General features: G+C 44.4%; 1 protein-coding gene across 5 annotated transcripts in view; it reads right to left on the bottom strand.

Annotated features, from left to right (window-relative positions):
• Cald1 (caldesmon 1) overlaps window positions 1-26,498 on the bottom strand; it is a 187,696-nt gene that overhangs the window by 108,547 nt on the left and 52,651 nt on the right. For all 5 annotated transcript variants that reach the window (XM_075953837.1, XM_075953838.1, XM_075953841.1 and 2 more), the window contains exon 2: window positions 12,075-12,162. The gene's annotated coding sequence lies outside the window, so the exon portion shown is untranslated. The remainder of the gene's footprint in view (window positions 1-12,074; window positions 12,163-26,498) is intronic.

Here is a 26,498-nt window from a genome sequence, read left to right as displayed (position 1 = left end):
TGCTTGCAGCTGAGAGGGTGGATACTACTACCATGTGAACGTGCTTCCCTGGAAAGAGTAGGGTAGAAGTGAGCTGCGGTTCAATGGGGAAAGCCCCCCACCTGCTCATGAAACTGAACTCTTCTCCCCAGCAGGTAGTGCTGCCTTGGGAAGCTGTGAAACCTTTAGGGGTGGAGCCTTGCTGGAGGGCACAGTCACGGGGGTGGGTCTTGAGGTTTGACAGGCAGCTCCACGGTAGACCACTCCACTTCCTGACTACAGACACCATGTGATCAGTCATCTGTTTCTTCGTGACTTCCCAGTAATGATGATGGATGGCATTGCTCCTTACACTGAGTCCAAATAAACTCTTCCTTATTTAAGTGGCCTTTGCCATAAAAATGAGAAAAATAACTAATACGAGGCAATATGACCATTTGTGGATAGCTAAAGTCAAAAAGATTTTTACCCATGTAAATCGGTGTTGTCCAGTCAGTTAATTTAAATGTAAATAAACGAAAAGTCGTTGAAATTAAGAATTAAGCTCCGCAGCTTCACCAGTCCCGTTTCAAGTGCTCAGAACTCACTTATGTTTAGAGGCTGCACAAAAATTCAGAAAATGAAGCCAGACAATGTGACACACACTTTAATCCTAGCACTTTGGAGGCAGAGGCAGGCCAGCTTGGTCTACAGAGTGAGTTCATACAGCTAGGGATACATAGTGAGACCCTGTCTTGAAACAAATAGACAGACAACAAACGGAACAGAAAATGAAGCTGAGAGATAACTTATTCCATGAGCACATGAGGTTTGCTTTATTGTTCATTTATTTTTAAAGGTCAATGGTCAATCTTATATAATCCCAGTGCTTAGGAGCAGGGGCTTCTGGCCAGCCAGTTTAGCCTGATCAGTAGGACCCAGATCCCAGTGGGAGACTCTGCTTCAAAAACACCAAGGTAGAAGGCTCCAGAAAAAAATGACACTCGAGGTCATCTCTGGCCTTCACACACACATGCACACACAGTGACACACATGCACACAGTGAATTAATAAAATGGGAAGCAGAAAGTATTCTCCACATTTGCCTGTGGGTGCCCTCTATAGTCCTGCGGGCAGTCTTTGGGGGTGGGGCAGAGTGGCTTGATAAGGTACTTTCAAGTGAGAAAGCGATATGATGATTGGCACTTTCAATAGAGGCTAGGGCATTGCCCGGATAAAGATCACTCTTCACACTGAGGGACAAGGTCCCAGAGAGGTTTATTTGGAAATGAGATCAGGAGGTTCTGAGTTGCCATAAGTGATGTATGATCATTTTACTCGCTGACTTACTTACACGTGTCTGCTCTTGGTGCTTGGCTCATTCCATCACACATAAGTTTGGTGATCAAATCAGATTCAGAGATTGAAAGACCAGAAACGACAAGATACAGACCTGTTTATGCTACCAGGAACAACTCCAAGGTTTAACCTAGAGGTGTTTTGTTTAGGGCAATGCTGTGAAGGGCTGGTAGTATATTAATCATACATTAATTGTTCCTTAGTACATGTTTCAAATTCTGTTTGTCTTCATCATCACTCCTGCAATGTATGAACCCAGTTGGAAACTGTCTCCGTGAAATTTATAATCTGCAATGAAAAGCGCTGAAACCAAACCAACAGACATGATCCACTAAGCCTTTTGGATGCAATCGTTACATAAGTCAAGCATACAAACTGACAGATGAAATGAATTGGAATGTTCTCTCTTCTCTCCACACGAGCCCCCCTCAAACAGCAGGTCCAACTACTTTGTTAGTGGGGAGTATCTAGACTTTATAGAAGAAATGGCTCACATCGGGGACTTGCTAACAACCAGCACGCTCACTGACTTGAGTCCAGAGTTGATCCAGAAGCATAATCCTACCACCAGGCAGCTTGTGTATGGCTTACATGAGACTTCCTGGGTACATGTGTATGGTCCCTGAAAGATGGGGGCTTCCTTCAGGTGAGGATAACTTTCGTTACTCTTCCAAGTTCTTAGCCAATTTCTTTTCTTCTACTCAGCGTTCAGCTCATGCTTCTTAGACTGTACTATAGTAAGGGCATTGCTTCCTCGCTGAAGCTAACTGGTACACAGACAAACACGAAGGTGTTGACTGATTTAACGGCTAGGCATAGGGACCTTGGGGTTGTGTTGGTGGCCGAATGGAGCTCTGTTTTATATTTTGATTACAGTTGGGTGTTTTTCCTCTGTAGAGGAAGAAGTTTGTGCTAGACGGAAGAACATTCTAGTTTCGGGAAGGAGGATGTAGATAGACATCTGTGTTGGAGGGAAGAGGCTACAAAGGAGAAAAAAAAAGACATCCGTAAGGAATGAAGAGAGTCAGGCTTGAACCGCAAAGCTTCAGATTTCCATGGCCTTTGGAAATGCCACTCCTCCATCATAATTAGAAAACACTGACATTGAGAGCTCATTTAAATGCTTCCATCAGTCTGAAAAAAAAAGTGTAGCCCGATTTCACTCTCTAACCATGCTCAGTAATTAGAAACAGAAGGCACGGTTCTGAATATTTGCTTATGAGACTTTCATTTCCAGACCGGGCTTCACTACCCAGTGGCCACGGAAGACTTACCAGTGGTCCCAGAACTGCTATTTTCACCGAAAGAGCGTGAGGTTGCCGTGGGCATTCCCAGGAAGCAAACGGAGACCTTGGGTACCACTTAAAGTTGAAAATAAAGGGAAGAGTGCCATTGTGCCTACTGGTTTCTTCTTAGGCTGTGAAGCTGCTTTGCGTTTGAGAGGTAAGTCATTTTCAGGATGGCAAGATCCACATTCAACTGAAAAGGGAAGGGGAGTCTGTGACACCCAGCAATACCGCCCAGATTTGTCTCTGAGCACGAGAAAGCTCTTTGCGCATGACTGATTGTTGATTTTTCTGTCCTCTTGCTAGAAAAGAAAGCCCATGCTTTACAGAACCTACGAAACCACAGCAGCAGGTTTGGCTTCTGACAAAATCCACAAAGGAAAGAGGAAAGGGGGACTTGTAATTTAGGACTTTAATTTGACATGTACCTTGCTTGTCAGATTAAAACATGTGGCCACCACTTGCTAAAAGATCTTGAAAAAAAATTTTTGAAATATCATTTCTTGTTTTTCTACCTGACCTAAAACGTTTTTTGGACCTCATTTGCATTTTTCAATTATTCACACTTAAACAAAAGCTGTCCACACTATGTCGAGAGATGACTAAGCAATTCTGTATTAAATAATCAAAGAGAGTCCTGCCAATTTTAGAATAATTAAATTTCAGCAGCTTAATATAAACAGTTCCAAGAACTACATGTGGCCTACCAAAAGTATAGATTACAAGTAGTCAGCCCTGTGGCCAGCTGGCAGTCAGCTCAACCTATCAAAATAGAATTGGTCAGAATTTGGAGTATTATTTTTCTTTTCTCCCCCCAATATTTTTCCTGCATCCACATTTGTTTCTTTGGGAATGTTTTCAAATACACAAATAATAATATTAAAACTATTGTGGAATTTCACCTCTTGTAAACAAACCAGCGTTTCTCTTGGGACATGCCAGAACTCACAAATCACTCCAATGTCAACTTCGTCTACATAAGCAGTAAAAATGAAATGGCGGGAAGTGTGACCACTGAACAAGTGGACGTGGACATTAAGTCATGTGCCCATCAGTTGCCAAAATACCTTACTGACTGTCTTTACCAGGTAGGGTAGCAGGCCAAAACTTCCTTCCTTCTTTCTTTCTTTCTCTCTCTCTCTCTCTCTCTCTCTCTCTCTCTCTCTCTCTCTCTCCCTCCCTCCCTCTCCCTCCCTCCCTCCCTTCCGTCCTTCTTTCTTTTTCAGAGACAGAGTTTCTTTGTAGCTTTGGAGCCTGTCCTGGAACTTTCTTTATAGATCAGGCTGGCCTCAAACTCACATAGATCCACCTGCCTCTGCCTCCTGAATGCTGGGATTAAAGACGTGCGCCACCACTGCCCAGCTGGATTTCTTGATAATGAAGATAAAGTTTCATAGATCAATTCCAGTGGAATGAGTTAACTGTCTGAGAGACTTAAAAACTCTGAAACTGAGGCTGAAGAGATGGCTTAGCAGTTAGGAGCGCTGGCTGCCCTTGTAGAGGACCCTTGTTCATTTCCATAGCCCACATGGTGGCTAACACAGCTTGTGACATTAGTTTCATGGGATCTAGGGACCTCTTCTGCTCCCTCATGCACGGAACACACACGGTGCACATACATACATCCATGCGGGCAAACACTCAAAAATATAATAAATGATGCTTTTTCAAGCAGTCTGAAACTGCTGCTATCTTATAACATTAATTATAGCCTGGATGGTGGATAGAACTTGAAAAGTTTACATTGAGAAAATACAGACAGGCTTAACTAGCTCATCCCACCATGATTTTCAGCAGGCATTTGTAATGGAAGGAATGTCTGGTTAAATGAGTATGGCTGTGTCACCATGCAAAAAGTCCTTACAAGCTCACATTATAAGCTCCTTTGTCTTCCTCATTGTGTTTGAACCAAGCTATAATCAAGAGTGGTTGTGGGTGTATAATTATCACTATGGTGAAAGTGTCAACAAAAAACAACAGCCAATAAATATTTATGAAGTGTCAGCTGTGTATACCAGATATTTTGTGGGGTGTGCTGGCTAGTTTTATTTTATTTATTGTCAACTTGACACAAGCTAGAGCCATCTGGGAAGAGAAAAGCACACTTTAGAAAGTGCCTCCACGAGATTAGCCTTAGTCAAGTCTCTGGGGCATCGTTTCAACTAATTATTGATGTGGGCAGGTGGTCCTTAGAGGTAGCTGAAAGTGACCCTGAGAGCAAGCTAGCGGGCATTTCTCCATAGTTCCTGCTTTGCTTCCTGCCTCCAGGATCCTGTCTTGAGTTCCTTCCCAGACTTTCCTTAATGATGGACCATGCCCTGGGATGCATAAGCCAAGTAAAGCCTTCCCTCCCCAGGTTGCTTTTATCATGGTGTTTTACTGCAGCTAAACACACTAGGCTAGACTGTGGATATGAGGTGTGAATGTAGCTACCCCGCCTGCCCCCACCCCAAGCTTACAGCTGGGGGCGGAGATTAGCAGTGATGGACACAGAACCACAAGCTGCTGTGAGCGTGAACTGCGGGAAGGGCCTAAAGGTTTCTTCAGTGTTAGAATGGATTATGGATGCTAGCTGCTTCTCAGACATGGGTGGTATCCGTCCAGGTACAGGGTGGCTCTCATAAAGGAACATAGACACTAAAGTTTGCAGTCTTTTATCAAGTATAAGCTGACACCTGTTACATGCCAGGCACGGTCCTACGGGAGATAAGCACAAATCCTCTCCCTTCCTCTCCTCTAAAGAAGTGGTCAGGAAGGTCAGCTGTTCAGGATGGTGATCTGTTTTCACCTCCATTCCCACCCAGGTCCTAATAATAATGATTCATTATTAAGGAATCCAAAAATAATGACCCACAGGACGCTGTCTGCTAGAATCTATGCAGACAAGAGGGGTCCATTTACGATATCAACTGGGGTAAGAGGCAGGAAAGAGAGGCCAGCCCCCTATTCCACCCAAGTCAATGACCTGCCAGCTAAAAGGATGTTTCTCGCCCACCAGCAAGAAGAAATTTGCTGTTGAAACGAAGCTGGTCCGCAGTGCTTTCAAGCTTTGTTTCCCAATTCCAGCAAAAGAACAGCTTGTAAGAAATTTACCCCCGTGGCAGGATATCTCACAAGCAGCTTTACCTCTCGGAATACTACAAACCAACCTTTTGTTTGTTGACACACGGGCCCTGGACATTCATGAAAACAAGATGTTCTCTTGCTGCTTTTTTTGAGTTAAATGGATTTAAGTCAAAAGTCAAGGTCTCAGTCATATTTTAAAAACAGATGTTACATAGCAAAAAAAAAAAAAAAAAAGAGTTTGCCCTGACCCTAGCAAGGAGAGGCTGTCTCACTTCAACTTGGCTATCCTTTGGTGGCAAGAGGAGCGATCAAAGCATGCCTTAGGGGCACTTGAAAGTCACTGTTGTCTCCATTTGGTGCCGCCTTAAAGGTCAGGGTGCTGCTGGGCACCTAGGACTCCTGGTTTGGAGAGTGCGTACCACGGAGAGGGCTAGTGGTGGAGAGGTTTAGGTGTCCAAGGGGCCTGCTGAGAAAGGATAACCTCCCTCCCATGGGCCACCATCCTCCGTAGACAGCAACCTTTTCATGGCTACTTCTGATGTTCACCCTCACAGATGAACCCAGCTCTTGGCCAGGTCAAACGATCTGTTCTCATTAGGCCCTGCTTTTGCTCTCTGGGTCCTGAAGAGCCCACTACTCCCCGCTCCACCATCTCATATTTTATCCTCCTAGAATCTGGCTCAACTCTTACCATGAACAGAGAACACCTCTCTTTCTCTTCCTCTTCCTACTACACAGCGCTACTGACACGGAACTCACTGTATGGACCAGGACCTTGTAGCCATCTTCCTGCCTCTGCCTCCCAAGTGCTAGCATTCTAGGCGTGCGCCACCGCGCTCATCCCCCTCACTCAATGGCTAGACCACAGCTGCCAACATCTCTCTTAGTATTCAACACCATGTACCTTGGCTATTCAAGTATTTCCTAGTTTCTCTTTGCCTTGACAGAATCTGAAGCTGTTCAACATTAGGGCTTTGATAGCCCCTTCCTGTCTTGAGTATTTTCTATGCGATTATAGATGCACTGGAAATACTTGCTGAATGGAATTGATGGGGAAAACATTAAACAGTATTAAGCATGTGATTCTGTGCTTCTATGCAAGCACTTACTCCACCCACCTAGCTCCCATTTGCTTTCTGCAGCTACTTGCATAGAACTGGGGCAGGTGGATTCATCAGAACCCTGCAGTTAGCGCGTTGGGTAAGAACCTCATTGTTCACTTCTCCTCGCTCAACTCATCTCCTTCCTCCCGAGAGCTGGGAAATGGCTCCTCATCCTAGGAGTACTCGCTTATCATGGGATCGTTCCTTTACACCACGCACGACCAACCAAATGCTTTTAGAGAAGTAAATATTTCAGACGTGGTGGCTTTTGGAGAAATAAGAAACATATGCAGCCCCAAGAACATTCCTGCTCGAAATGTAAACAAATAAAACAAAACAACAGCGACCCAAACCCAACAAGCAAACAAAAACAACATCAAAAACATACTGTGCAAGGAAGCACGTTTTCAGGGTCCCATGGATTTCCAGTGGCTGGTTTGTGACTCCTTATGCAGCTCATGATGTCTGACTGTAGGCCAGTCCTACCTCAGTAAGAAACTACAAGACTGGACTCAGAATGATGTGTTCATATGAACTCAATAGGATCCTATTCAAGCTTAACGTAGGCCACAGAATCGGTTTAGCTAACAGATGAAGCTTGCCAATGCCTGTGTTAGGTCCTGGTAACAATCTTCATTGTCCTCATTTCTCACACAGAGATATGGAAATGCAGAGAAAGTGAGGGGTTATGGAAGGGCACAGAGCGAGTTAATAGCAGACTTGGGATTAATGATCAGGCAACCTGGCCCCACAGTGTGAGTTTTCAATCACACTTCTCGGCTACACAGGACCTGCAAATGGATGAAGCAAGAGAGACAGGAGCAAGGACTTCAGTGATGAAATGATCACGTGACAGTCTGGAAGGCTCTCTATGTGCCTACCAAGTCTTCCCAGGAGCTATTTCCTGTCAGAGGGTTTGGCTCGCTGGCTGTTAGGGTAACTTCATACTTGATGTTTATTAATGAAGTAAAAATGAATCTCTTGTTTGTGTTCATTTGCGCTTTGGCAAACTGATTTATTATTTCACTTAAGTGGGGGACACTTGAGAAAATAAGCCGAATGCATTCTAAAATCTTATAAAAACAAACCACCACACTTCACACTTCGGCCATGTCTTTCTTTGCTCACGTAATTAGCTTTTGACATGAATCTAAATCATGGGAGTTCATCTGTGTCCGTTTCTGGGGAGATCTGGGGTTTGTGGGTTATTTTGGAGACTTCATTTAAGAGACAGGATATAATATTAAGTGGAAGAAATTAGACCTGGAGTTGCGGCAGGGCCCTATCCCAACAGGAGGTCCTACTGCCTTTATAAGCATCTCCTGCTGGTGCCTCACCTCTGATTTTTATGAACTTTCAATTCAAATGCCATGGCAGCCTTTCTCTGCTTTTTATTTCAATTCATCAGAAACAACTGTTAAGGTCCTCTTCTTTCCCTTAAATGCCCTTCAAAACCAGAATTATGGAAACAGATAATGCAGGGACAATCAGATGTCACTTTAAAAAGTGACTTCAAGCTTGGTGGTGGTGGCATATACCTTTAATCCCAGCACTCAGGAGGCTGAGACAGGGGATCTTTGTGAGTTCGAGGCCAGCACGGTCTACAGAGCAAGTTCCAGGACAGGCTCCAAAACTACAGAGAAACCCTGTCTCAAAAAACAAAAACAAAACAAAAAACCATAAAAGTGACTTCAGAAGAATGGCAGACATAGATGGTACATTGCAATATATTTTTGCCTATAATTTTAAAATATTGTGTCTTTTTGCCAAGATGAGGCCAATTTACATCACGGAGCACATCACTGGATCCACCAAGTTCTCCATTGCATTGAGTTTTGAAAAGGGTTCATTTCATAGGAAAGGACACCAGAACTGCTAGCCCGGACCTGAAATAGCACTTGGGGTGGAGGAGATCCTATTCAGTGTATGTCTGTAGGACGAAAGACTCAGACAGAAAGATTGACGCTGGAGGAAGTTGCGCCTCATGGTAGGCACCACCCTCAACTTATAATTACATCTTTAATTTACAAACTGCTGGCATTGGTTGTTCGATCTCACGATGGGCAGACGGGAGCAGAGCTGTGGTACCCAGCATTGCCAGAGCATCGGAATGCATATTGCTAGCCTGGGAACAGATCCAAGCACCAAACTCAAAACACGGTTTCTAATTGATGCACACAGCTTTGCACCCTTGGTAAAATCAAGAAATCCTAAATGCAGGGACCACCTGCATTTATAATAAAATCAAGTTAAAAATCCTGGTTATAAATACTCATGAGGGGAAGGTTTTGAAGACCTTAAAGAAAACGTTCTTAGAATGGCTCCTTCCTTAAAGCCCAGTGCCTTGGCGTTTGCTCCCATTCTGCGTCCTCTGGATTTGAGGAACACACTTTCCTCCGGTCTTCGGATGCCCCCATCCACAATACATCATTTTTAGTTATTAAATAACAGGACTCGATATTAATGTTGGCCTTCTCCACCCTTTCAGAAAGTGTTCTCAGCCAAAGACATTAAACCACTCTTTCCCCTGTCAGCAGAGCAGCCAACATCCTGAGATCACAGCTCATTCGTACCACACTGGCGTGAACATTCAGACTCCATTTGTCTCCAGCTCTTAAAGCTGGTGTTAGAATGAATGATGGACTTTTGTTTAGCACCAGGAAAAGGGGGGGATCACCCCCCAAGTAATAACTTTAGCCTAAAATATCCGTTTCACGGAATGCAACTCTGCCCTTTCCTCTCAGAAAACTCAATGGACTCGAGATTTAATTTGGCATTGTTGAACTTTGGGTATAGAGAATAGTAGGAAGGAAACTGTCTCAACCCACTGCCCACCCCCATCCAAGTCATGCATTTGTTCTTTTGCTGGAGGGTTGTGGCTCTTAGTCGGGGCAGAAGTAAGAAGAGTTTAGGAGTCTGTGCAGTCAGATCTTACCGTTCTGGAACTCCAGGTGGGACTTCTGATAGTTGTGTTTCAGGTATAAATAGCTCAACCATTCCTTCCTCTTCACTGAATATTCTCTGTGTGAATGGGAACCAGGGCCAGAAAGGACCTGTAGACAGGGCTCCTGGCAGCAGCATCTGCCTTTTACCCAGATGCTGTGCCGGCTCTACCCATAAACTCTGGCATTCTCTTCCCTTAGAAACTGTGGTGGGCTCTCATGGATGTGAACTCTCAAGGAAGTTCCTCCAATGGCCAGGGAAGCACCATCATTTAGCCAAGCTTACAAGGGTCCATGTGTGAGGCTAGCATTTCTTCTTGCTCTCCTATCCAGCCAGGTGGGAAGCCCCTGAGAACTGTGTTTATGCAGCTCTTCAATCCCTAGTCAAACATGACTGTGCCCAGGGTCATTCTGGACTTCCTGCGAGTCTCAGGACAAAGATCTGGAGCAGCATCCTGTGGGGGAGACTCCTGGATGGATGTGAGTTCCAGGCCTTTTCTCACAAACCTCATTCTACGACCACTCCCAGAAAGTCATAGGCAAACATCATATTTTACATTTAAACCTACGACGTATAACACATTGGAGTAAAATTGAGCTAAGCGAGAAACCAAACACTTTGTTAAGTGTGTCCAGGGGAACTCATTCTGGAAATGGAAAAAAACAAATCCCCAAACTTGTCCTTCCATCTGGAGCCTCAACTGTTTCTTAACATATTGGCCCACGGCGGCTATAAAGTCTCTCATTCATGCTGTTCTGAAACAAGAGCAAAGGCTTCTGGGTGCTTACAACTCAAAGCACGTCTTTCACATCTCACAAGAAAGCGGTCTTTTGCGTCAAGCCTGTCAGGTGACGGAAGGTAATGAAGTACAGCTGGGAGGCACCTACGCTGGCCACGGGCCATCATTCACTCCAGCGCCCTGGCGCAGCTCCTTCCTGCAAAATTTCCTACCTTATAGAAAGAGAAATTTGTGTGAACTTCCCGAATCAAGCCTCAGTGACATTTGGGAGTACCTCCACAACATCGGGCATCTATTTCCTGGCTACGCTAGGATGGTAAGGAAGGAGGTATGGGAGTGAGTACTTGAAGAGAGCTGGCATTGCAAAGGATGGGGGTATGCAGAGAAGGGGTTTTTAGACTTCTGATAGCCCTTTCTGCCGACAGTCTTGCCGTCCAAATGCGCGCGCGCGCGCGCGCGCGCGCGCACACACACACACACACACACTGATAGCCATTTCTGCCAATAGTCATACTATCCAAATGCACGCACATGCACGCGCACACCACCACCATCACCACCACCACCACCCCTCAAGAGAGATTCTGCTAAAAGAGAACCAAGGACATGAGGAACTAAAAAGGAAGCAAGAGGAATAGGGAAAGAATAAAATAACCCCGAAGCAATAATTGCCTGAGAATGGGGTTAGATTCCTGAAAAAAAAATACAAAAAGAACCCCTTTCAATTAAGACCCCCACACCCCCACCCCCATTTCCTTTGCTTTCTCTACCCTGCCTTAAGGGCCCCTCTTTGTGCTTCTCGGGTGCTTCGGCTGGGAGACTTGTGATGGTTTAAATAGGAAATGCATCCCCCCCCACACCCACACACCCACACAGTCACACGTATTTAAAACTTGGTCCCTGATTGGAGGTGCCGTTTGGGGAGGTTATGGAACTTTAAGGCTGTGGAGCCTTGCTGGAGGAAGTACATCACTGCGGGGGGGGGGGGGGGGCAGGGGGGTTGCTAAAGCTCAACTCCACTTCCAGCTCACTCTCTACTTCCTGTTTACCCTTGGAATGTGATCGCTCAGCTTCCGGCTCCTGCTGTGCGCTGCTGCCCTGCTTCTGTGAGTGACTGACTCCAGACCCTCTGGAGCCAAGAGCCAAACTAAATGCTTTTATTCCCAAGCTGCTTTTGGCCGAGGTGCTTTATCACAGCACCGGAAAACTAACTGGTCACTTAGTTTCTGCATTTTGCTCCTGAAATCACTACCCTTCTTACAACTGGGAGTTTATGGACTCCGTGGGGTTGAGTCATCCGCTTTGCTGCCTCAAGGTGACAGCATTAGTCACAGGGAGCAAAGAGTTCGGTTACTGGAGTGAGCCAGAAAGTCATTACAAAGGGCAGAGAGTATTCCTCAAAACCTTGATAGCATCTGCCTGGTCCACAGGGTGCTAATTAAACCATCAGGGTTGCAGCAGGCAGGTACCCGACCCACAGAGTGCTAACTAAACCATCAGGGCTGCAGCAGGCAGGCTGGTTTTCCATGATGGACCTTTAGCATGCAAGAATTTAGCAAGTCAGGCAGAAAGGTTGTATAATTACTGAAAGCAGAGCCCAAAGAAACAAACTGTACTCACAGGGAAGCAGTCAGATGGCTACTTCTGAATCTTTGGACACCAACCCTGTGGGCTGGACTGGTCGGTCTTGAAATCTGTTATCGATTATCTGGAATAAAAAAGAAGATGGGGAGATAATTAAGTAGGGTTAATGTAGAGTATATCTTCATTCTTGTACATTTATTTATTATTTACTTTCGGAGTGTGTGAGCACACATGTGCCACAGCACAGGAGTGGAGGGCAGAGGACCACTTGGAGTCTGTTCTCTCCTTCTACCGTGTGGGTCGTGGGGATTGAATGTGGGTCATCAGGCTTGGTGGCAAGTGATTTTGCCCACTGAGCCATCTTACCAACCCTAGAATGTATGTATTAAAAACATCTGTTCTCTCTCAGGTACCACTGTCAGAAGGACACTGAGGAGCGAACGCAGACCTGGGGTAGAAATAGTTATTGTGATTGGGGAAATAGCTAGGCAGTTAGAACTGCTTGCTGTGAAAACCTGACCACCTGAGTGTGGATCCCCAGAACCCAGGGTCTGTAACCCCAGGAGAGATAGGAGCTGGGGACACAACAATCTCCAGAAGCTGTCTGTCCAGCTAGCCTGATGAAGAAACCCTGGCCAAAGATGGTGGAAAGATGAGACTTGACAGGAAGATTGTCCACCGACTTGCACAACTGTACCTCATGTTCATGAACAAGTCATCTGCCTGTGCACATGAGCACACACACACACACACGAGGAGGGAATTAGTGTACATTTTCATTGTAAAGAAAATAAATGTAATAATTACAGACTCAAAGCCTGAATTATTCTAAATGATGAGGCAGAGAATGCCTGGCTGTACTTCTGCCCTGACAGGACCAATGTTTATTTGCCTAGCTTCTGTTTCTCTGCTCCTAATACCTTTGGTATTTTTTTAAAAAAAGTTTTAGTAAATGGAAAATAGGGGAAGAGCATGCTATGTGTAGGTAGAAAGCCCCTTTGTGGCCTAGTGTGTATGTGGGAGCTGTCTTGTGGATGAGACAGAAAACCAAAGTAAATAGCAGAAAGTTCTTTCCCTTAAAAGATCATATGATTATATATAAACCATCTGAGGTGAAGATCTCTTCAAAATCTCCTCCAAATACTTCATATTGTGCTGAGTAAGCGAGAGGCCAGGAGTGGTTAAGGGACCCGTTCAATACCCATCTACTCATTGGTGTTTATTTGAATGGCCTGAATGCCTCAAAATGGTGCATTCCCTCTGTTCTAACAGACTTCTGACTTCCATACTCAATTATAAATGTGAGGAAGAGACAAGTATTAATGTTTTATTGCCCCTGGCTCATTTTGACTAAACTCCACAGAGCTATTTTTAAATATTTCATTTTAATATCCATCTCCACAAGGTACTTGACTTCCCGCCAGCTGAGACTGAAATAGCTGCTTCCCATTCCTTTCCCATTTCAAGCATTGTGTCCTGCAGCTTTTACTCGTCTGTGTGTCCTTAGGTAATGTAATGTTCCATCCTATTATCTAGAGTAAAAGACTGGGCAGAATGCGGGCAAAGCCACATGAAGCGCTCTCTCGTTCCCAAGCATGCAGAAGTGCCTCCTAACTTTATCTATAGCACAAAATCTTTGTCATCCTCCTGGGCCCTAAATGGAACCCTCTTTTGGGTGGGACAGAGCTCTTGGGGTTAGCAGCAAAGATAACACTTTGAAGACCCCTTCTGAGTGACCCTCCCTGAATCCCATGGGGACTGATCGATGGGGATGAATCTCACAATCTCAGCTGTTTGATAGAAATAATAACGCTGGCATCAATGGGTCTAATTCAGCTGCAGGAGATAACATGTTAAATTATTTCTTCAATTGGTTCTTCATACTGGCTAAAACATCATCTACTTTCATTAAATCCCCAGTTGCAGTGATCCCTGGTGACAGACAGTCATTATTGGAAACTCTTCCTTGGCAACCATTTTGAAAAATCATATCTAAGAACATTCTTAATGAAAGAAAATTCACATGTGATTATTGAGATGCTTGCATATGGCTTTAATCAATTTCTACCAAGAAAAGTGCTAATTGCTGTGTCTTGTGTCACCAAACAGCTCATTTAGCCACTTCTTAAGGACCCAAGAAAATCGCTGTTCTAACAGAGACTGAAATCTGATGGGAAGGAGACATCTCGGCTTTGCTTTCAATACGCCCTGGTTCTCCCATCCCAGATGCTTTCCTGTGAAATCCATTTCTCACCACACCCGGTTAGATGGTTAAGTCAAAGGGGCAATAAATAGTGCCTGGCTGTTTGCCATCAGCTTGCTAGGGACTAGGGCAGGAAGACAGGCTCATTCGCCGTGAGTCTAGCTCCCTCCCTTTACCTTAGTCTTTTCCTTCCTTAACTACGTCTGGTCTAGACTTGGCAAGTGCTTCGGAGGAAGGTCAGCCAGAATGTCTGTGCGTGGCACTGCACGATCAGCCGTGGCCAGAAGGGATAAGGTGAGGGATGGTTCCCACTGATACTGATTGCCCTGAAACAGTAGAAAACCCACCCACGTCTCATTTTAAGACTTGCAGTGTGAACATAGAAGGGACTTCTCTCACAATTCCTCTGCTATTTACTTTAGTTTTCTGTCTCATCCACAAGACAGCTCCCACATACACAGGTAGATGTAGGAGTTACACTTATATCTCTTTCACTGGTCAATGTGCCTGTCTAAATGCCAGTACCATGCTGGTTTATTATTATAGTTTTACGGTGTAACTTGAACCAACTCCTAATGATTTATTGCTATACCCATAGGTTAGTGTATTTCTCAGCCCTCACCCAGAGAAGTTGCTTATAGAAGGAGACAGTGGTAACACAGACATGGACAACTAGTCAACACGCAGAGAATAAAACTGCTAAGTGCTTATCTCTAAAGAGGACGTCTATATCACACCCCCTCCTTCTCTGAAGGCCAGGGATTTTTGTGGAAGAGGAGGGTAGGAAGACCGTAAGAGCCAGAAGCTGTGGATAACTATAAGGGGACCTTATTTCAGGATGTAACAGGGCAGTTGCACATAAACTCACAGTGGTTGTTGGCAGCATTCTCAAGACCTGCACAAGATCTGGCTGGGCCAAATCCCAGCATGGGGTGGGAAGGTGTTCCTAAACTTCTAGCCCTAGCTGAGGAGCTGTTAGCAATTGGTGGCTGCTGGGACTGGAGGCTTTCTTCAAGGACACATCCCCCTAGAGCAGTGGTTCTCAGCCTTCTCGATGTTATGACCCTTTACTACAGTTCCTCCTGTTGTGGTAACCCCAAGCCATAAAATTATTTTCATTGCTACTCCATAACTGTAATTTTGCTACTGTTATGAATCATACTGTAAGTATCTGTGTTTTCCAATGGCCTTAGGTAACCCCCCTGTGCAAGGGCCATATGACTCCCAAAGGGGTCACAACCCACAGGTTGAAAAACACTGCCTTAGAGGCTCCCCTTGCCCCAGTAGTTGGCTTTCTCCCCCTTCACACCTAGGAAGACTAAACAGATTCAGTGGATAACACACAAAGACCTCATGATGTTGGGATATAAGGTGGTGAAGAGATGAGGGAGGAACTGGAACAGAGGGAAGTGGTATGGATGTGATCAAAACACGCTGGATGTAGATAAGCACTGTTGAAGAAATTAAAAGATACCCAGTCAGCAAGATGGCCCAGTAGTTAGAGGCCCTTGTTGGTAAGCCTGACAGCCTGAGTTTAATCCTCAGGACCCATGTGGTAGAGAGACAGGACCAACTCCCACAAGTTGTCTCCCTTCCCCTCAAACAAGTAACTGCAAAAATAAGTTAAAAAAAAAACCAAAAAAACAATGCCAGTGTGTATGAAGGAAAAAACAGTACATCAAAATTAAGAATCACAGAGATAAACAAAAGTCTGTGTAAAGACTTTAAAAAATATCTAGCAAAGAGTTGGTGGCACACACCTTTAATCTCAGCACCCAGGAAGCAGAGATAGGTAAATCTCTGTGAGTTTGAGGCCAACCTGGTCTACAATAGCAAGTTACAGAACAGCCAGAGCCACATAGTGAGAACTTTGACTCAAAAAAATTGCATTTGTATATATATGAAAATTCACACATATATATATGTATATATATGTATATATAGATAAAGAGAGAGAACAAAGAACATGAATCAAGAATATATAAAGAATTTGTGAAAATCAATACGAAATAGATAATCCAATAGGAAAATGGATAAACTTCCAGTTGGTGCTTCACAAAAAAATGGTATTAAAATGGACAGCAAGCATTCAACTCTATCTTAAAAGTCAGTGCACTAAGATCATATGCCTCTAGAATAGAAAAAAAATAAAACTGAAGCCTAGCCCCTCAGTGTAGGTGGGCACTTGGAACTTCCACTCACCACTGAGAGGATGCAAACCGCCAAAACAACATGAGCGAAATGTTTGGTGGTTTTTGCCGAAGGCAGAAATCTTGTTCTTTGGTCTGCAGGCAACCAAAGCCCATGTGTATATTCATCAGACACCATGAGTAGAATCTCCATGGCCTCCCTTCTCATCATAGTCACAGGGAAAATAGCCGTAGTGTCAATCAACCACAAAGCAGAGGAACCATGTGTGGCAAAGAATAAAACACAATATGGCACCGAGAATGGTCTCAGCATGACTCAGGCTCTCTCTTGTCTGAGAGACATGAAGACACCCCAAATCACCATAGTCCATCAATATAAATTCAGATGTGAACACTGGGCATTGGATGTCAGAAGGTAATAATGGGGTAGCCATGAAGGCAGGAGAGACATGACTTTCCGAGGGCATGACGGGAGCTCCGGGGTGCTAGTGTTAGTGTAGAAGCTGACTGCACGTGTGTGTCTATTCTGTGAAAAATTATCACACCATATGTAGGGATAAGTCCCGCCCCTTAGGGGGTGTGTTAGCCTCGGTCTAATGTTTGCCTATAAATTTGACGAGTGTGCTCCCAGCCGCTGCTTCTGTTTTCCTGGTCTCCGCGGGAACGGTGGTTCTGTAAGTCTATTTCTCCATTAAAGCTGTATATATATTTTTACAATCTGTCTGCATTCGTTTACGCCGTTACAACCATACAGTTGTGGGCTACAAGCTTGTCTGCATATTAGACATCATTCCAAGGTGCCTAGGTCAAAAGGAAGCCTCAGTCTTCAAGGAGGACAAACAGAGGGAGTTCATGAGATCAGAACATATAAAGTCACCAAGGTTCTGTGTCCTCGGCCATCTATTGTATCAGACGGAAAAAAATAAAGTAAAAAGAAGGACAAACAATGAGAGAAAACTTCAAGGCAATACAAATCAATGCCACAGAAGGAAGGCTGGAGTCGATTTGGTCAGTTATTTCTAACTGAAAAGTCAGCACTTGATTGGGTAAACTTTCCATATAGGTGTTTTGGCTTACCTTACCTTAGAAGGGGAATACTGGCTATCTTTGCAACTGGCCCCTATCAAAACAATTCAAATACAGATACTTCTTATCTTAGGATGCCCCAAAACTCCTCAGGCTTTACAGTCACTGTACACTGTCTACCATGTCTCCTCTTCACAGTCACCAACACCTTCCCAAACCAGTTTCCAGCAGCCACATGCATGCATGTCTGGTGCGGGAGTATTGTCTGTATTCTGTCAATCATGTTTTAAACAAACGCTGATTGGCCAGGCAGGAAGTATAGGCAGGAAAACCAGACAGGAAGTAGAAATGATGTAATGAGAACAGGAGAATTCTGGGAAGGAGGAAGCTGATTCTTCCCACTCTCCTGCCCAGACCACCGAAGCAGCAGGATGTGATCTGCCCCACTGAAAAAGGTACTGAGCCACATGGCTAACATAGATCAGAAAAATGGGTTAATCAAGATGTGAGAGTTAGCCAGTGAGAGGCTAGAGCTAATGGGCCAATCAACTTATAATTTATGGAGACCTATGTGTGATTTTCTTTGGGGCTAAACAGTTGTGGGGTACCGGGCAGAACAAAAACCAACCAACAAACAGACCGCTCATGTTACACATGTTAAAACCTTAAACAAGATAGTCTCTGTGCTTTAGAAAGTGAGCAAATATATTGACCTCTGGCTTGTATATTCTGGGTAAACTCCATCTGTTGTAGACTTGTGTTTCATCAAATGCTTTACAATTTATTTTTAGTTGTCTGTGTTATTATGTGTGAGCATGTTCGTCTGCATGAGCTTGTGTGCACCACTTGTGTGCAGGATTCTGCAGAGGTTAGGAGAGTGTAGAGTCCCCTGGAGCTGGATGACAGGGGTTCGTGAGATGCCGCATGCGTGCTGGGGAGCAAACTTGGGTCCTCAGGGAGAGCAGTTAAGTGCTATGAACGGTTGGACTAACTTTCCACTCCTTCAACATGGGTTTTTATGCCTGAATGAGAATCTTTTGCTTTTCGTGGAACACATTTTTAGTGTTACTATGGAATTATGCACATGAGAATATTTGTAGAAATGAGTAGAAAAGAGGCTTAGGTGTATTTATAGGATAATTAACATAGGGAACTTATCTACTAAGCAAGTGCAGTGGGAAACTATGAAAATTATTTTCATAAAGAAAAACAGTTATTTAATAAAAACGAGAATTCAAAGTGTTCAGCCAGATTGGGCATAGGTCTTTCCCTGAAAAGCATCATGGGATTGTGGAAGAATGCAGGCTGTAGGGTCATATAGATAGCACTTAACAGAGCTGTGGCTTTAGGGAATTTTTTTGGCCCATCAGTTCCTTCAGTATCAAATTATTACTGAGAATTGTAAAAAACCACTTTGAGTGTTTCCTCCCCTCAGCCTCTGTAGCATTTTTGTTAAAAACTCAATGGAAGAAGTAACCACAGAGTGTGTCACTGTGAAACTCTCCCTCCCTCCCAGTCTCCTTCACTCCCCCCACCTGTGTGTGTGTTTATGTGCATGTGTTCATGTGTCTTGACACATAAATGTGTTGGGGGGCGCTAGAAGTCTGTCAGTATCAGATGCCAATGTCATTTGCTCGTATCTTATGATTTGGAGACAGTCTATCACTGAGCCTAGAGTGCACCAATCTAGCTGGACTGGTTGGCCAGCCAGCCCCAGGACCCTCGTATCTTTGCCTCTAGACAGCGCTCAGCTTTTCATGGATGCTGGAGGTCAGAACCTGGGTCCTCACACTCGCATGACAAAACACTTTACCCTCTGAACCATCTCCCCAGCCCCTGGTACCAACTTCTGCTTCTTTATTTTGTCTTGTTTTGTTTTTCGAGACGAGCCTTCACTGTGTAACAGCCTTGACTGTCCTAGAACTCGCTGGGTAGACCAGGATGGCCTTGAACTCCTCTGCCTCACGAGTGCCGGGATTAAAGGCATGTGCTGCCACCACTTGGCCAGGTACCAGCTTCTTGAAGGCCAGTATTTCACACATTCCCTGGCCTATTGCACACGCTTTACAAAAGCCTGTTGGGTACATTAGCGAATGAGGAAGATGATACATGGCATGGAGTTTAGACAGTGTGAGCATCCGCTTCTTCCTGTTCATTGCTATTCTGCATCTGGAAAACAACAACCATTGCCCCCGCCCCACAGCCTTAGCCTATCTCTGTGCCATCATGTGACTGCAATAAGCAACACAAGTTAAGGAAATTTGGCCAAATTTTTAGAATTTCAAGGAAGGCCAAGGATAGAGCTTAGATCTAGGCTTTCAGAAGAGCCTATTTGTAAAGTATGAAGACGGAAAATCTTTCCTTTTTGGAACATAATAAGATCACATAACAATGTAGAGAGAAGGCTTTGATGTCTTAAAACAAGGCTCCTTGCTGCTGTGCCCCTTTCTGTTTTTCCACTGACTGGGAATAATTCATGCTGCTCTTACTTTAGCCAAGACCTTTCCATTTTTAACAGAAGAACGAGGGTGGCTTTTTCTAGGCCAGATGATTTCAGATTGGAGAAGCGGTGAGAATGCATCCAGAGCAGGGCGCGCGGAGGTCAGATGTTTATTTTTAAAGCCTTATGAAGAGTTCTCTACTTGTTGGAAGCAAACAGGGAAGAAAGAGCCGTTTATGCAACGATGAAATTTCTAGATTTCTCATGGGAAAGTGGCTGATCTCAGTGCTTGATAAGCTTCTTGTGGCTACGAACACTCAAGATGCAGAGTCGCTGTTTACCTGAGGCTGGCATTTCGCACAAGCACTGAGCATCCTGAGGGATGAAGCGTGGATGCGGAGAAGCCCAAGGGCTGAGAACATTCTGGCGGGGATTTCCCACGACTGGTCACCTTTGCTGTCATCATTCTCAATGAGTGTTGATATTTCCCGTGTGGTTGGTGTGATGATAACTGCTTGGCTGCCAATGTGCTAAGAAATAATGAACTTCATTTTTAAATTTATTATTGCGTATGTCTGTGTGTATGTACGGTGTGTGTCGGGGAGGGGTGGGTGCACCCATGCCACAGTGTGCGTGTGGAGGTCAGAGGACAACTTTCTCGTGTGTTCTCGCCTTCCACTTCAGCAAATTTTTATTTACTCTTCAAGAATTTCATATAAGTACCCGATGCGCTTGAATCTTATCCACTCCCCACACCAGCCCCTCCATTTCCCCCTCCCACCTTTATGTCTTCTTCTTTCCCTTTTATAACCCAGTAAGCCCAAAATTAGTGCTACCCAGACGTTCCCACGGGTCCAAGGCTCCAACTCAGGTTTGTCAGGATCTTGATGGCAAACTCCTTTACTCACTGAGCCATTTTACTAGTCTTTAATCATTTGGTTCTTTTTTTAAATTGACTTTTATTTAAAGAGTTTTTACATAATGTATTTTGATCATATTTTTTCCCTTCTCTAAATGCCTCCCAGATCTTCCCAACCTCCTAGCCACTCAACTTCATCTCCCCGCCCCGTCTCTCTTACTCTTTCTCTCTCGCACACACTTTTTTTCAAACAACAACACCCAACAATAACAAAAAGTAACAAAAACAGAAAATCTAACACAAAGACCCAATAAGGAAAAAAATACCAGCACAAAACAAAAATCACAATCCCCCCCCCCAACCAAAAAACAAAAAAAGGAACCATGGAGTCCACTTTCCTGGGCATGGGCCTGCATTGAAGTGTGGCTGATAGATCCAGACTCCATTGGAGGAACCTGATTTTCTCTTTTCCCGCAGATATCAATTGTAAATGGCTTCTCAGTTAGAGGTGGGACTTTGTCCACTTTCCTTTCTCCATGCTGGGGTTTTGTTTGATTTGAACCTGTGCATGTCTTGTATGTTACTTGCTCTTATTTTTGATATATATTAAAAGGACCAGAGAGACGGCTCAGCAGTCAAGAAAGACGATTGATCTTCCAGAGGACCTGGGTTCCCACCGCCCAAATGGACGGCTCACCACCACGTGTTACTCCTGCTCCAAGGGATCCAATGCCCTGTTCTGATCTGCGTGGGTACCTGCACATATGTCTCTCTCTCTCTTTCTCTCATACACACACACACACACACACACACACACACACACACCCCACAAATAAAACAATTCAAATGGTTATAATACTCCTTGCTCCTCTATCCATACTTCTCTGCGGAGCTTCCTCAATTAACAGAACCAGTTCAGAGGAAGAATCGTGAAGCTGAGAAAATGCAAAACAAAAAAATATGGCTGACATCTAGGGAAAACCAAGCACTCTATGTATCGTGGATACTTTATCTGCAGTATTTGGCATGATTTGAAGTCAATAAGAGAAGCTTAGTAACTAGCAGTATAACTAAATTGAACTCCTTATTTATATAACACTACCAATGTACTTACAATCTCAAAAATGAAATTGGCATTTAGAAATTTTGGATATTTACAAAGCAGTGTCTTACTTTATTATTTATAACCATATGTGATGAAAGCACTTGGAGAATTTGTTCATTTCACTCAACTTAGTGATGAGTTTAGACTTTCATGTTCCCAGAATACGTTCTGTTTAAAATAGTCATGGGCTAGGTATGATGGTGAACTCCTGTAATCCCAACAATGAGGAGCCTAAGGCAGAAGGATTGTCATGAGTTCAAGGCTTGTTTAGGCTACAAAGCCAAGCTTGACCTGAAAAAATGAAAACACAGAGGCTGGAGAGGTGAGTTTAGCCAGTGGAGTGTTTGCACACAGTGTGAGGACTGAGTCTGGATCCCAGCACCATGTAAAGGGTCAGACCAAACAGAGCCCATTTATAATTCTGGCATTTAGAGGACAGAATATCTCTGGAGCTCACTGGCCAGTCATTGTACCTGAATGGATGAGCTTCTGGTTCAGTGAGAGACTCCAATCTCAAAAACTAAGATAGAAAGTGCCTAAGGAAAAATATTAATAAAACTTCTGGCTACCACAAGCATGCGCATAAACTGGTGTACACACATATACACATGAACACACAAACAATATTCACATATAAACACAAAATGATATCGCATATACATACACCATTAAAAAGAAAATAACAAAACAAAGTATTCTTTGTTATTTATGGGTATGTGTGTTTTATCAACACGCATGCACACACATCACATCACATGCATGCAATGTTCACACAGTCCAGAAGAGAGCGTTAGATTCCTTGGAACTGGAGTTACAGATAGCTTAGGGCGTCGTGTGGGTGCTGGGAACCAAACCTGGGTACAAGGCAAGAGCAGCAAATGCTCTTAGCCACCGAGCCATCTCTCCAGCCCGCGAAGCAAAGTCTTCATTCTTTTTCTTGTAATCGTTTTGACTTGCAGGTTAAAATTTCAATACCTGAGGACAGAACTAGATACAGTGATCTCTTTAATGTCCAGTTGCTTAAAGCAAGCCAAAAACTAAGCCAAATAGCACCCAAAACACAATAATCTTGTTCCACTTCACCCAGACGGTAGGTGCTTCCCAGCTTTGCCATCTGCTACACAGCCGTGCACTAAAGTGCCCAGAGCACATCTCATGGACATAAGCAATCTGGTCTGCTATTAGACTCAAGGCTTAGGTCAGAAGCTAGTGTCACCTTGTCTATAACACAAGATGAAGTTGCCAGCGTGCAGCCCTGAGCACGTTTGCTAGCAGATGTCACAACAGCCCAGTGCTCATTGCACTTCTCAGAAAAAAGAAAAGCGGGTGCTGTCTGCATTTACAGTCTGAAGAGTACCCAGCGCAGGCTGGAATCCCACAGATGAGATACACGACCTTTGCACTAGAAGACTAGCTAGCATCACACTCGCTACTCATTCACCATCGCCCGGATCTACTTTTGCTCTCATCCAGGGAGCAGCAGGCACCAGCAGCCACAGGAAAATAACAAGGCACAGGGGGCCATGTTGTGCACAGGGCCCTGGGAACAGCCAATGGAATTCCTCTGACAGGTCTCCTTTTGACTTTTCCCATAGACCTCGTTCCTGCACTAAAATGTCTGGAATGCTTGGTGGGGTGAAGCAGCTGGTCACTAGGCAATTATGCCTCTGTCACACATGAGAACAACCCTTTGTGGACTGATTTCTAAGCAACACTCGGGGCATCACAGACTAGCTAAGAATGCAAGAACAACCCAGCTACAATAAACAGAACTTTTGGGGCCCTTGTGTCTTAGTTATGTTTTCTATGTCTGTGATAAAACACCGCGGCCAAAAGAAAGTTGGGGAGGAAAGGGTTTATTTCATCCTGGATCTTAATGTCTATCATCGAGGGAAACCAGAGAAGGAACTCAAGGCAAGAACCCAGAGGAGGGAAACTGATGCAGGACCAAGGAGGAACTCCGCTCACTGGCTTGCCCTCCATGGCTTATTCAGCCTGCTTTCTTATAGCACCCGGGACTACATGCCCGGTGGTGGTGCTGCCTACGGTGAGCTGGATCCTCCTCCCATAAATATTATCAATCAAGAAAACGCACCACAGGCCAATCTGGTGGGGTCATTTCTCAACTAAGGCTCCCTCTTCCCAAATGACTCTAGCTTGTGTTGAGCTGACATACCACTAGTCAGCACACCCTCTCTCAAGGGATTTTAATGCCAACCCCAGAGGTCAGCAAGACAAATATTACTGGAAGCATTTTATGATGGGGTCGAGGAAGGTCGACAGAGACTAAGTGATCTGCTCAAGCCTTCTGAACTGGCAGCGGAAAGAGCTGCATTGCAAATGTGTTCCCCTGCCTTGTGTGTGTGAAGGGGTGGGGTGGGATGGGGTTTACATGTGTGTGGGTGAGATGGGGTGTACATGTGTGTGTGTGGGATGGGGTGTACATGTGTGTGAGTGGGATGGGGTGTACATGTGTGTGAGTGGGATGGGGTGTACATGTGTGTGGGTGAGATGGGGTATACATATGTGTGGGTGGGGTGGGGTGTACATGTGTGTGGGTGGGATGGGGTGGGGTGGGGTGTACATGTGTGTGGGTGGGATGGGGTGTACATATGTGTGGGTGGGATGGGGTGGGGTGGGGTGTACATGTGTGTGAGTGGGATGGGGTGTACATGTGTGTGAGTGGGATGGGGTGTACATGTGTGTGGGTGAGATGGGGTATACATATGTGTGGGTGGGGTGGGGTGTACATGTGTGTGGGTGGGATGGGGTGGGGTGGGGTGTACATGTGTGTGGGTGGGATGGGGTGGGATGGGGTGTACATGTGTGTGGGTGAAATGGGATGTACATGTGTGGAGGCCAGAGGTTGATATTGCTTTCTTCAGTCTCCCTGCACCTTGTTCTGAGAGAGGGTCTGCCTCCTAACATGGAGCTCATTGATTCTGACAGCCTGACTAGCCAGCAACTTCTAAGGATTTGCCTGTCATTGATTGTTTGTTTGTTTGTTTGTTTGTTTGTTTGTTTTGTATGGATACTGAGAATCCAAGTGCAGGTTTTTTTCATGCTTATATTGCAAACACTTTACCAACCAAGCCATCTCTCCAGCTCCTAAAATCTGTTCTTTTTATAGGATATCATTCTGCCTGACCACTTATCAACCAAGTTGGCACCTGATGTTTGGGGACAGATTTGTTTTTAGTCATTGGATCAGCTTACTTCTTGATTCCTAACTGCTCTCATAATCTAAATATTTTCAAAATAACTCAGAATTAGCTGCTCTATGGTTCTTCAATTTGCCTTGCCTTTGTGGTAGTCACACAAAGCGGGAGGGAACCACATGGTGAGTACTTTGTACACCTTCCTCGGCCTCCAGGCACTTGAATACCAAAACGGCCTCCAGTTTGCACAGCTTCCATGTGAAATGTACAACAGAAGTCACTTGTGACACACGTCATCAGAATTGCAAGGTCTCATGTGATCTAGCTTTTAAAAATACTTGGAGAGACTCAGAGTTATCCTACAAGCTTGATGGCCACTTGACTGCATCATGTCTTCCTGTGTGGAGGAGGAAAGCCTGACTCTGGGTCTTATGCATGAAGACCTTGCACTAGAATAAGCAATCCTGTTTTATGAGACAGAGTCAAGTCTTGCTTGGACCGAACTTCCAACCATTGAAGGAACTTGCTAAAGACAACGGTGGTGGAGGGAGATGAGCTCCCTGCTCTTGCATAGTTAATCCTGACTTTCATGGGGAAATAAGAATTAACCTACTTAGATCCCATGCATTTCTGTATTCCCCGGAGCCATGCATGACTCTGAGAACATATCAGTTGTTCAGTGTGTATCAAATGAAGTCTCCAGATGCTTATCCTGTCCCCTTTTAGATCCAGATGAAAACATCATTATCCAGTGTCCTTCCTACAACCAGAATGAAGCTGATTCCATGTGTCCAGCCGACTCTCACCGAAGTCTGCTGCTAATCTTTTTATTGGCAATTCTACTAACTAATTGATAAAATGGGAACAATATCCAAACTTTTAATAGTCCCAATTAAAACTAGACAGCTATCTTTCTTAAAAATGTAAGCAGTCCAAAAATAATAATAATATAAAATATTATTATGATGAAAATATTATAATTATAATTATTATTGCGAAGAGATGGCTCAGCAGTTAAGAATATGTGCTCCTTATGCAGAAGACCAAGTGCTGTTCCTAGAACCCAGATGAGGTGACTCACAACTGCCTGTAATTCCAGCTTCGAGGAATCTAATGCCCTCTTCTGGCCTCTGTGGGTGCACTGCACATATATGCACAAACCCACCTACACATACATATAATTTTAAAAATAAAATCTAAATTCTGTGTGTATGATATATGTCTGAATTCGAGTATGACTATGCCATGGCACAAGTGTGGATGTTGGAAGCCTGCTTTCAGGAAGCGGTTCTCTCCTTCCGCTTTGCTTCCGGGGACCGCATGCAGGTCACTAGGAGTACACAGCAAGCTGCAAGCACTTTTACACATTAAGCCATCTTGCTGGCCCCAAAATATGTTTTTAACCAAGTGAAATACGGCATGCAGATGTAGATAGGCCAATGAAAGCCATTTCCACATTAATACCTAAAACGAAAACCTCACAATATCTCCGCAGGACAGCATTTTAAAAACATAATGG

The sequence above is a fragment of the Microtus pennsylvanicus genome, chromosome 19, assembly GCF_037038515.1.
Source record: "Microtus pennsylvanicus isolate mMicPen1 chromosome 19, mMicPen1.hap1, whole genome shotgun sequence".
NCBI lineage: Eukaryota > Metazoa > Chordata > Mammalia > Rodentia > Cricetidae > Microtus > Microtus pennsylvanicus.
The sequence above is the reverse complement of the archived record's forward strand: the minus strand, read 5'-3'. Positions and strand labels throughout refer to the sequence as shown.